The sequence below is a fragment of the Cydia strobilella genome, chromosome 20 (assembly GCF_947568885.1).
Source record: "Cydia strobilella chromosome 20, ilCydStro3.1, whole genome shotgun sequence".
Taxonomy (NCBI): Eukaryota; Metazoa; Arthropoda; class Insecta; order Lepidoptera; family Tortricidae; genus Cydia; species Cydia strobilella.
Window position 1 is genome coordinate 864,289 of NC_086060.1, and position 13,479 is coordinate 877,767.

A 13,479-nucleotide genomic window follows, 5' to 3' on the forward strand; every position below is an offset into this window, starting at 1 on the left:
CAACCATACCCTCGGAAGAATATAATCAGTTAACTTTAAATCTAAGTCTTTTTATTTGAGTCGTCGAGACCTGCACGGCGGCTACAATTATTAATATAAAAGTCTGATTTGTTATTGTTATCTGTTAGAGTACAAGATGGCAAAAAAATATTGTGTCAGTTTTTGCCGTTACGTTAGGTATCAAATAAAATATGATAAAAAACCCTTGTTCTATCATTATCCAGCAGTCTAACTGTTCTTCTCTATAGGTAGCATTTTTAAGGTCGATTAGCAAGATCACTAGTCTATATTAGACAGATATAAATAAACATATAGAACCCATCCATAACTCAGGATCATAAAAAAATCGTGATAAATACATAAATAATTTTCATTACTGGTATTCGAGCTCAGGATGTTAATTTGTAGACAGGGTCACTGACGCCTAGATAATTGAAGATAAATTACTCTAAAACTATCTACTATGTACCAAGCTCAGAGCGGTCTAAATCATATTTAAAGCACATTACGTACGTTTTAAGCTAGATAAGGCTATTTATGATTCACTGAATAGTATTCGCGAATAGTAGTTTATGAGTGGAAATTATATTAAGCTGATTTTAGCTTTAAAAGTCAGTTTTGCCTGTTTAAAATAGACGGAGAACTCAAATTAAAACAGATGCAATTAAAATATTTAGATCTGTACGGTTTTTACTCACTATTATTTTTAGTCGCTTTTGGCGACATGTTTCTGATTCTTTGGGAATCCTTCCTCAGGCACGAGTGTCCGCGGCGGTATTTTGAAATATGTCTCACGATAGTTTAAGCGCGATTAGATGCAATGAGGGCTAACGCGTATGAATTCACCGCTAGGGGCGCTAGTGTAGATGGTGGTCTTTTCCATAGTTCGAAATGTCAAATGTCACTTGTCACTTCAATGACTGACAGCTGTTCTTTAGTCTTTTGGACCACCATCAACTGAGGCGCCAACTGGTGAGCAATAAAACGATAGCCCTCATTAATATATAAAACTCGTAATAAGGTAAAGGAAATAAATATTTGGGGACAATCTTACACAAACCGACCTACCTATATATTTTATGGGCACTAAGCGATTAGATAAGTACATACTTTTTTTTTTCTTATGTAATATCTGCAATCAGTAACAATACTATAATCAAATTGGTTCAGGGAAGTATATTATGACGTGTCCAGAATGATAGGGCCATAACTTTCCCTTAAATATCCAGCACATCAGCTCTTTTGAATATGCGAATGGTTAGATATGCTTTCGGGAAAGGAAGCTAGCAAAGATAGATATAACTCCGTAATAGATGGATACAGTGTAAGGAAAAAACGTGCCTCGAAAATCAAGAAAATTTGATTCTGGTTCAGAGGGCGCTACTAGTTTTGGCCTACAGTCGTATAGATGGCGTTGACGGTTTCGTTTGTTATTTAACAATTTTAACGCATATCAGTGAAAGAACATGGGGTCAAAACAATAAAAATAATTAATGCAAATAAAAAAAATCATTTATCTATAGGTATATTTAAATACATTCTATCGTATTTTTATAAATCTTTATTTTTAGTTTTAAAGTGTGTCGACAGATGGCAGTGAATTTACTGGGGTTACAAAATTTACTATGACAGTACCGCTCTAGTATAAGTTGCTCTATGAAGCTAGTGAGAAAAAATAAAATGGTAAAAATTGCGAATGGTAAAAATGGCAATCTGGAAAAAACGATTTCCAGAAAATACAGTGCACACTCTAAGACCCGACGCACGGGTTTCTCATTTTAACGGTCGCATTTTTTCCAAATAGAAAATTACCTCTCTATTCACCTCAACCCAGGATCGAACTTGGGACCGCAATTTAACCCTCCCACCGTCCAACAGGTTAAGCTGTATCGAAAAGCGGTTACCCTAAACCGATTTCCTCCGTAATCTTTCTTAAGGGGAGTTTGAACCGTTAAGCCCACTTAACCTATCCACATCAAACTGTACACATTACAATCCTTCGGGAATCCATAACCATAGATACTAGCCAATAGATAGCACAACTTGCTCACCATGCTTGAGCCTTTCTTTGAGATGAATTCGAGTATACAAGCAGACGCAGATGCAGCGCAGGCAGATGGAGCGACGACCTGGTGAAGGTCGCGGGAATTCGGTGGTTGCGAGCGGCACAGGATCGGTCGGAGTGGCGAGCCTTGGGGGAGGCCTATGTCCAGCAGTGGACGTCTATCGGCTGGCATAATGATGATGATGATGATGACACAAGCAGATATTTATATGAAAGGAAAAAATTAAAAATTGACTGACTGATTGAAGACTTGACTTCGAAATTGCAACATTTCGGAACACCGGTCTGATCCTACAGGTTTGAAAGATCGCACTTTCGAGTCTTGCCTGAAGCGGTTATTTCTTTTTTTTCCTTTAATAGGTATAAATATTTGTAATAGGTACTACAGATAAAAATGGTGTACTTAAGTACAAGAAAGTTACAAATAGTTGGATAACCGTTGTTGTCAAGGCATCAAAAAATTCATTTTGTAAATGTTTGATGGCAACAAAGTATAGTGTATTGTATAAGAACGCAAGTGTTCACTTCAATCGCATCCTTAATTGAGAATAATAATAATAAATATAATCAAAAATATGTTTTAGGGATCTGATCACAAATAAAATGTGAGGATGGACGCATTTATAGCTTGATATTCGTTATAATTTCACGCAAACACTACTGATTCTATGCGAAGCTGGTTTTTATACGGTTCTTTCACAGATAGTTATACCCTAAAATAACACACGTATTTTTATCCTTATAAACGACAGATGTTTGTATTCATAAACGAGTATGGATATCGCGCATCACTGGCAAAAACCGGAGCTTCCTAATGCGAAATCTAACGGAAGTATTCTCCACAACCTGACCTAACTCAGTCTGCGTTTATTGCTCTGCCAGTTGACTTAGGACCATCAAGAACCTAATTTGACAGGTCTTCGGGCAGAATTGACAGCTATAACACAATAATTGTCCTTTCGTAAGATGGCCACGTTCCGCGTTTTTGCAGTCTTATAGAATAATAATGAGATGTTTGGAAGTTTTTCGAGATGTTATTTTCGTTTTGTGTTATTTTGGTTAACAAAGTTGTTACAGTATTCCAAATATTTATCAGGTTTGCAATGAGATTACATCGTGACAAAATTATAATAAGGTGCCGCGTTAGTACAACAGCAAAGCGTTATTATCTAAGCGGGCGAGACGCTCAATATGAACTGAGCACACTTTGTTACTAGGGATAGAATATTTTTTATTTAATATTTTGATTTGTCTTTTTAAATAAGTAACATAGAGTAACTTATACTAGAGCGGTACTGTCATAGTAAATGTTGTAACCCCAGTAAATTCACTGCCATCTGTCGACACACTTTAAAACTAAAAATGAAGATTTATAAAAATACGATAAAATGTATTTAAATATGGATAAATGATTTTTTTATTTGCATTAATTATTTTTATGATTTTGACCCATGTTCTATCACTGATATGCGTTAAAATTGTTAAATAACAAACGAAACCGTCAACGCCATCTATATGACAGTAGGCCAAAGCTAGTAGCGCCCTCTGAACGAGAATCAAATTTTCTTGATTTTCGAGGCACGTTTTTTCCTTAGACTGTATCCATCTATTACGGAGTTATAGGTATATCTATCTTTGATAAGTAATCACCCACTAATATACCAAAGAAAAACCGAAAAAAGTTTTGGTCTCATTTTTAATGTCGTTTTAAAATGAGAGCGATACTAAAAATTTATATACAAAGACAAAAAATCGAGTAAAAGTTTTGTATTCATTCATAGGCCATAGTGGAAAGCCAGGCTTATTGAGTGGCAAACGTTCAAGATATTTTGCACTTCAATATAATAAGCGCCACACTATCGATACAAACGACATTAGGCCCAATTCAAACTTTAAGTTACGTCAAATATTACGTCTAGTGCTAAAGAGTATATTAAAATTACAGTACAAAACTCTAATAGTAGTAGTGTTAATAAAATAAAAAATTAGCCTCATGCATTAACTTTATATTTGAACGAAATATGTTTTATTCGGATGTTTGTTACCGTTATATCATGTTACAAATGCATTTCCGTTTTTAAATTACCATTTAATTACTTAAAATTATAAATAAAAAGTACAAAAATTTGCCCGCGAAAAGCTAGTGAGCGAAACGCTCGAAACGCCACGTGACGTCACGCGTTCGACAGATTAGTGTCATTAGTAGCAAACGTCAGTTGGGCCGCCCAACGTGTGACGTCATCACGCTCTGTCGAATTCGCGCCAAAAATTATGAGCGTTTCAACCGCTCAAAAATTTTCAACATTTTAAATATTTTTTAATAAAATAATGTTAAGGTTTACAAAAGTATTTTTAACATTTCCGGTGTTCCAACGATATAAATTATGAATCCAAAAAATAAAAATAAATTCATGCATGGAGCTTGTTTAATACAAAACATATAGAGTGTAAGCTTAGCTTAAGTATTTTTTTATATAGCAACATTTTTGCAGTTGCCTTTTAATTTGTATGTGGCAACTCGCTCTCTTCTGCTCCCGATCCGAACTCAACGACACGTACCGCGATCACTGTAAATTATTAAATGGAATAAAGTTCATTTAAACTTGAAAAAGCGCTTTTGTATTCTCCAGAGCTAATTGGCTTAATGGTCTCGTAACCAGAACATTAAATAAAATGAAAAATATATATTTTATTTATTTATTTAGCCAACAAACAGTCGTATAAAAATAATGTAACAATAAGCAATGTGTCAATAGATCTTGAGTGCCCTACCTTAATAAAATAATTTCTAATCGAAAGTAGCTAGTCTAGAATAAAAAATAAATGCACATTTTCAGTGATTTACTGTTCTTTCTACTTTACTTGTGATTTAGTGGCAATAGACCAGATACTGTATTTTAACAGCAGGAAATAATGTATGTAGTATTTTATATTGAATACGTATTTATCATATAAGTTGGAAATGAAAAATGCCATGTTTGCAATTTATCTGCGAAATAGAAGATGAGTGTTTTCAAAAATAATTGGTTGGATCAAATACCGCTGTCCTACGATTTTAGTGTATTTTTTTTCCATGAACATGCACTAAGCTGAGGGTTTCTTTAAGAAAAATCCACTCATAAATTTTGTATTTTTTCACAAATTTTGTATTACCTATTTCTATTCGCAGAGACCCGATGGCAGCTGGAGAATCCGCAAAAACGCCGAAATTGAACAATTAGTTGCTGAACCAAACATCATTGGTGTGACAAAGGCGCAAAGGCTTCGGTGGCTCGGCCATCTGGAGCGAATGGGAGACGATCGGGCGGTGAAAAGAGCGTTTGAGGGAAAACCGACAGCACGCCGCCCGGTCGGGCGACCTAGGTACCGATGGGCGGATGTGGTGGACGCTGATCTGCGCGAGCTCCAGGTCCAAGACTGGCGAGAAACTGTACAGGACCGGGATCAGTGGCGAACTGTCGTGTTGGAGGCCAAGACACACTGGGTCGCTGCGCCAGAGGAGTAAGAGTAAGTAAGTATTTCTATTCAGAATCATGAGCTCTTTCGATCCTAATGGGATAAAAAAAATGTCCCAAGGTTTTTTCCTATTGTGTTACCATTTCCCATATACTTTGTATGGCGGTAACAAAAAGGAAAGTTTGAAGAATGTATGGAAATTTTGGGACACTTTTTTTCTCCTATAAGGATGAAAAGGGCTCGTGATCCTGACTAGAAATAACACAAAAGTGGCAAAAAGGGTCACAAAAAAATTGCAAAAAAAAAGAAAACAGGAGCGATGAGGGCCACCGTTTTTGGCACACCAGTTGGCGCCACTGTAGATGTAGGTCCACAAAAACAGATCTCAAAATTCTTTTATGCTTATTTAATTTTAAGCATAAAAGAATTTTGAGATCTGTTTTTGTGTGTTGATCTGTGTTTGTACACAAAGGTATTTTAACGTCTAAATGTGCCATTTTTTCAACCTGTTTAATTTTGCATTATTTTAGTTGGCACTATTTTTATACCACTAACATTTGGGGCATTTTCTATGAAAAGGGACCTTATGGTCGATGGCGCTTACGCCGCACAGCGTCTCGCGGCATTGTATTTTTATCGGAGCATCGTTTATAATGGCGTAAGCGCCATCGACAATAAGGTCCCTTTTTATAGCGAATACCACATTTATTGAGCTTACCATGATTAATCAAAGATGGACAAAGATTTACCACAATTATTAATAAGGAGGTAAAATTTGCGGTAAAAAAGCTTAAAACCCGCAAATAATGATAAATAAATAAAATTCTTTATTTAAGACCATCGGGGATCATTGGGTTAGTAATTACCTTAAATTTAAATAATCTTATCTAAGTGTTAGAACTATATACATAACTATCCTTAATAACGATAACTATACTATAACTATATATATATATATATAACATCTATGCATTTGACATTTTGAAATACCTTCATGTACACTAGCACCCCTAGCGGCAAAATTAAACGCGGTAGCTCTCATTAATCAATTTGAACTCAAAATTTTATTAATATTTTTACTGTGTTGTAAAATTTACTAATGAAACTAATTATTTTAATGCAACACTTGAAGGGGACTAACTATTGAAGGGGCCAGTTAATTAACACACACACACAGTTAACTTTAGATGTAACCCTGTCTAGAACTCCTAATATAAAATCATCAACCCATTATTCCTAAGCGCTCGAATACTTTTTTCCTTCAAACCTCTTCGAATCGTTACAGGAAAATAACCCTATAGATCAAACGTCTTTTGAGTGCCACTCGCCTTTCAAGTGGCAAGCAAGTAGCCGGTCGAGTACACTGGATTGCAGCGAAAAGTTGTAGCGGACAATAGATTAGATGAAAGGATTAACGGATGGGTTTAAGTGTTCTTTTTAGTTTTTTTCCGGTAAATTTTTATTGTTTGTTATTTTTTACCTGAATAAAATGTTATGTACATATGTACGTTTGTATTTTTGAGAAAAAAAAGATTTATAGCTAAACATAAGTACATTAATGCTTACATTTTAAGCATGATAGACTATATTAAATCACATTTACAAACGTGTCTATCGCGAATTTATTTTGTTACCTTTATTTACCGACGTTTCGACACAGGTTTCACTGGTCGTGGTCGCGGCTAACTGACGTCCCAGCAAAATGTCAAAACAGAGATTTGTGTGACTACCCCACGAAAAGTGCATTTAAAGTTTGAGGTTTGAGCGAAACCTGTGTTGAAACGTCGGTAAATAAAGGTAACAAAATAAATTCGCGATAGACCCGTTTGTAAATGTGATTTAATATGTGTTCAAACCGCGAAAGTTTAAAATGTTACATGATAGTCTATACCAACAGCAGCGCTACAAAGTCATTATGCTTATTTAGGTAACAATACAAAGCCAATTACAGGATACAGGTACTCACAGATATAAATTAAATAAACAATATATCAAACTTTGCGCGCAATTTCACACAATGCGATCGCATTTTATAAATTAAAAAACTATACTAAAAAAACCATATCTTATACAACTCAAAGTTTTATAGGTACATTTCAAAGCTTATTTAGAATACAAAACTGTTAATAATACAGTAAATATAAATAAATAAATTATATTCATATAATTTACGGTAGTTTATATTGAGTTGTGAAGGATAAATTTAATATTAGGCTGTTAATATGTACGACGTCAAAATTAAAGTGAAATTCATACATTTAAAATTGAATAATGTTCACATTACCTTTAAGCACACAGCAGTCGGGTTAATTTCCTAAACAGCCCAATACGCATGCTCAGACGTTTTATAAGCCCTAAAATTATTATATTAACATACAAAGGAATGTTATTTATGAGGTATTGCCGCCACTTACACCGCACTGAAAACATTCTCGCTTTGTGTGGTAGGGCACAGCACAGCGGATGTCATTCCAGATCTAAAGCAGAGCCCGACTGGGGAAGTACCTCCACTTTACAGGAAACCGCAGCCAAATAACACTAGACCCTACTCATAGTGTTGTGTTTCTGCCGGTGAGTACGTTTGCCAGAGTTCGACGAGGGTGCGGAGTGTGTCGGCAACGCACATGTAGCTCCTCTGGAGTTGCAGGCGTATAGGCTAAGGTATTACCTTCAGGAGGGCCGTATGCTTGTTTGTAAATTCTAAACAGAATTTAAATTTACATACAGCTCTATCACTTATCTCATGCAGTGATTTTCTAGAAGAAGTTAGCTGAGCATTAGGTAATCGATGAGTTCAATCAAAAGTTAAATTGCGCATTTTTAAGAAGCAATTTTAACGTTTTTTACTTTGAGCAAAAATTGTTAAAAAATGATAATGATACGTTCGTGATTTTTTTCTATCAGGCGAAACTCGTTTAATCAGGTTTCCAAATAAAGTAGTTACTATAGAAAGGTCTCTAGATTCTCTAGTCTCTAGGTGGATAGATGGCAGCGCCATCTCTCTCGCTATACCGTAAGCCAGTAAAGGATTCGTATAGGAGGTGCAAGCAGTACGTGCTCGCCCTTAGAGTAAGGCAAAGCCGGCCTTTTAAAGATAGCATACACCAGGGAACTTGGGACGGGTACTGCCGTGGCCGGGAGGTCTAGTGGTCAGGACGTTAGCCGTGTAAGCTGAAGACGCGGGTTCGATTCCCGCTTCGGCCATCGGTGGACTTGGTCACTTTTTCTTTAGTGTATGAGACCTATTTCAGTTTATAACCATATTATGATCTAAAAAAGTGCCACGACCTTTCAAAAACTGCTGGCTGAACCCATTGCACCTTAACAGTAGCACAGAAAAGGTAATAGTATTATCATACAGAACGGCTACGCACCGCCCCGCCCCGACTCGAATGGGGTTGGCCGGTCGAAATAATTAGCAGATGGCGCCAGCATAGCTTGCCCTGTCAATCCCTAGAATTGTGTCAAATTTTTGTTTTTTTAATGCCCTAGATGCCAGCCCTTTAAGCCAAATCTCATAGAAAAAGGGGCAAGCTATGATGGCGCCATCTCTGCAAACCTTCGACAGTTGCCAACCCTATTACCTCGCCCCGCGGCATGCAGATTGACGGCCGTTTGCCGGCCGCTCAGTACTATTTTTAAGCAACTTACACACATAATGACGCATCATCATCATATCATAATATAAATTCATGTAGATTAGTCTAGCATAATTTATAATGTAATTTCATATTATGAGAATAAATATCTAATCTAATCTAATCATGCCGCGTGTACAGACATGCCTTTCACACATAGAAACGCAAGTGATTTTTAATGTAGCGTGTCCGCCCTGTGACAGTAGGTACGGTGTGAGCGGCAGTCACTCGTTTATTTCAAGATTAATACAGAGATGTGTAAGTGCAATTTCAAGTAGAGCACGTTTTGGCAATTAAGAACGATGCTGAGTTACAGCCGTGTCTTATTTGCCAAAGTTCCGGGGAATTGTGAAATATTATCACTATAATAAAATAATTGCTGTTTCTTAAGCTTTTTAGGGTTCCGTACCCAAAGGGTAAAAACGGGACCCTATTTACTAAGACTCCGCTGTCCGTCTGTCCGTTTGTCTGTCACCAGGCTGTATCTCATGAACAGTGATAGCTAGACAGTTGAAATTTTCACAGATGATGTATTTCTGTTGCCGCTATAACAACAAATACTAAAATCAGAATAAAATAAATATTTAAGAGGGGCTCCCATACAACAAACGTAATTTTTTTGCCGTTTTTGCGTAATGGTACGGAACGGATGATTTCTGGGATAAAAACTACCCTATGTCCTTCCCCGGGAATCAAACTATCACTATACCAAATTTCAACTAAATCGGTTCAGCGGTTTAAGCGTGAAGAGGTAACATACAGACAGACACACTTTCCCATTTATATTCGTGTTGAGATTTGAAATTGCCGTATAATTGTACATACTATAAATCTGTTACTGAATTGATCGCTAGATGTCTCTTTTTAAAATGCAAACTAGCTAACGGTATGTTTTCCTGGAACAATGGAGTCAAATAGTTTTCAATGTCAAATTAGTAACCAAAAATAAGTGACAGTGATACAGTGAAGTATAGGAAGTGAACCTTAAAGTGCAGTGTGTAAGTGCGGATTTACAACAGCCAGGTGCGAACAATTCGTAAAATGGATCCTGCTTCCTAAAGGTTGTTTGCAAGAGATCGCTTACAGCAATAAGACCGCCTTTGTTTTGTTTGTTTCGAATTTGTTTTCTTTTGTGGTGCAATAACAGGACATTACGATACCAGTCCGAAAAATATATTCGCACACTAGCGACCCGCCCCGGCTTCGCACGTGTAGTTCAACTAATTTACACAAAACCTTTACAAATTATACATATAAACCTTCCTCTTGAATCACTCTCTCTATTAAAAAAAACGAATCAAAATCCGTTGCGTAGTTTTAAATATCTAAGCATCCGTATAACGTTTTACAATACATATTTACGAATTTTCGACATAGTTACGTTATGTGCCAATTATCGCACTAGTGCGGTAAAGCATATTTATTTATTTATAATGGTAATTTTCAGTAGAACTAGGTATATTCAAAAGCGAAAACTTTATACAAATCCTGCAACTATACATAACAGACTAAAACCCCTATAAGACTAAAACCCAAACTCACGCATACACTTACACACACACCCACACAACCAACATACGTCCACACGTTCGTGTGCACCCACACAACCAACATACGTCCACACGTTTGTGTGCACCCACACAAGCACCGTACGTCGAAAGGAATGCAATAAGCGCTGAAAAATCCGACCCAATTGCAATACCGCGCTAATGTATGTGGAGTTACAAACTGGTTTACACTGCTTTTTCGTAACGGAGTTACGAAGTTAATAAAAACCGGCCAAGTGCGAGTCGGACTCGCCCACCGAGGGTTCCATACTTTTTAGTATTTGTTGTTATAGCGGCAACAGAAATACATCTGTGAAAATTTCAACTGTCTAGATATCACGGTTTATGAGATACAGACTGGTGACAGACAGACAGACGGACAGACTGACAGCGGAGTCTTACTAATAGCGTCCCATTTTTACCCTTTGGGTACGGAACCCTAAAAAGGAATCATAGATTTGTATCTAAAGGATTTATATAAAATATACCAGTTAAGAAAAAAGTAATAATTATTTTGAAGAATGAGAAAAGTTGTTCATTCTGACCATAAAACTGTAGCTAAATATGTAACGTTTTTAACCAAAAGGTACCACATTGTCGGTTGTCGATAAAGTTGACAATAAGTACCCTTTTGATTGAGAATGGCACATATAAGCACATAACAAGTAAAAAACTTCCGTGAGATTTTTCAAATTCAAAATACAATAATTTATTCTTTATTCTGCAAGTGGGCCTCAAGTCCTCTTTTACAAGTCAATACATTTACAAATCCATACTAATAGTAATATAAATGCGAAAGTCTGTCTGTCTGTCTGTCTGTCTGTCTGTCTGTCTGTCTCTCTGTCTTTCTGTCTGTTACCTCTTCACGCTTAAACCGCTGAAGGGATTTAAATAGTTGAAATTTGGCATAGAGATAGTTTGAGTCCCGGGGAAGGATATAGGATAGTTTTTATGTGGAAAGGGGGGTGGAAATGAGAAAATTAGTGAATTGCCTGTTAATTGGTTTTAGCAATTCAGCATATTATGCTCGAAATTATTGCCATTAATATAAGGTAGAATTCACAAAGCTACATCCAGGTGATGCAATACGGATAAAGAGGCTTGCGGGCTGTTTTAAACGTGCTAAATTGATTCAAACTCGGTGGCGAGTAGCGTCGGCAGAAACGGCAGATAACTTTCATTTATTTTGCAATTATACAATACAATACAAATACATTTTTTTGCACACCTCATTACAGAACACAATACAAAGAATACAGAAAAGAAGAGGTTAAACAACAGGCGGTCTTGTCGCTAAAAAGCGATCTCTTCCAGACAACCTTAATTATGTTATAAGTAGTAGATTTTTTCCCGTCAGATTTCAATAAAAATTGGTAATTAAGCGCAATTTCACCGTAGGAATACGGTGAAATTTATTCTGCGAAAACAAAGGAAATTTTTGTAACGCAACAAAAAAAAAAATTTTTTAGTCCAGAATGAGAACTTCAAACTAACAAAAATTTTCGCAAAATCTGATGGAAAAAAACTACTACTAAATAAAAATTGGCCCGATAATTTTACTTATTTTGTAGTTTATGTCGTCTGCTTTCTTGCATGAGAGCCAAGAGGAGAAAGGAAGTTGAGGAATAAAGCAGTTAGATAAAACACACTACTTATACGAAAATATCTAATATAAACAGCTGACTGGAAGCATGTAGCTAATAAATAAGTGTACATAATATTAAAATATGTTAAATGAGTCACGGTCACGCACTGGAGTTTACAAAATAAAAATATAGTAGTGTGACTACTTAAAAAAAAAACACAAATCAAAATATTTAATAAAATAATTTGATTTGTTCCCAAACTTGTTAACACTCAATGTGTTTGGGTTAGCGTTCTTCATGACTGTTCCACATTTCAAATCGAAAGCTTAAGTAGTTCTCGAGATATTTAACAATGTGACAAACGGACGGACAGACAGAGGCGCACCATAAGGGTTCTTTTTGCAACTTTTTGGAACGGAACCCTAAAAAGAGAATATGGGCACAACGGTTAGAAACTACCACCTGTACCTTTTTACCACCTCCCTCCAATTCAAAGATTTTTTTAGATTTCGTCAACATTTCAAACGCAGTACCTATACAATAGGTATAAATAAAATAATAATTAAAATTGGTAATTGGTAATGGTCATTGGTTAAAGTTGAATTTTGTACATTTACATATTTAATTGCCACCATCAGTCAAATTACTACACACAAATAGATGACATTTTTATATTTCAAAAATATAATATTATTATATAATTTAATATGTATTTTTATTTTTTATTTTAAATATTTTAACTTTTTCTGCTAACCCTGTAGGCTTGTTGGGAGACAAAATGAAAGGTGTTTTACAGTAAAAGTATACTCCAAGCATCCCTTTCTGTGCGAGCGAGAAAATAAAACAAACCAGAAGGAATTAGAGCGAGACGAACAGCTTATAATCAATACCGGCCGTTTGTAGAAAAAAAGTCGTAATGCTATTCGATCGTAATTAATTTTGAGGCTTATTTACGAGGTGTCAGGGTTCATTTTTGATTGGTTCATTTGAAAAATTATGCAACGCAAGGGATGGGATTTGGAGAAGTTTTATTCTGGATTATGTTTATGAATCAGTTTCGTTTTTGCGTTTTTTTGTGGCAATTAGCTGTTTTCGAGGCAGCGTTTTTTTTGCTTACATCGGTTATTAAAGTATTTTACTTGGACTATTTGACTTTTATATGAGTAATTGCTTTGCCCGTGACTTCG

The 13,479-nt window shown here is 35.9% G+C and overlaps 1 protein-coding gene and 1 non-coding gene across 2 annotated transcripts in view; one reads left to right on the top strand and one right to left on the bottom strand.

The window, feature by feature from the left end:
- Window positions 1-13,479, bottom strand: part of LOC134750580 (alpha-2C adrenergic receptor) — a 661,861-nt gene that overhangs the window by 151,036 nt on the left and 497,346 nt on the right. The gene's annotated exons all lie outside the window — the stretch shown is intronic.
- Trnat-ugu (transfer RNA threonine (anticodon UGU)) lies at window positions 8,654-8,725 on the top strand. Its single transcript has one exon. It is a non-coding gene; the product is annotated as a tRNA-Thr (tRNA).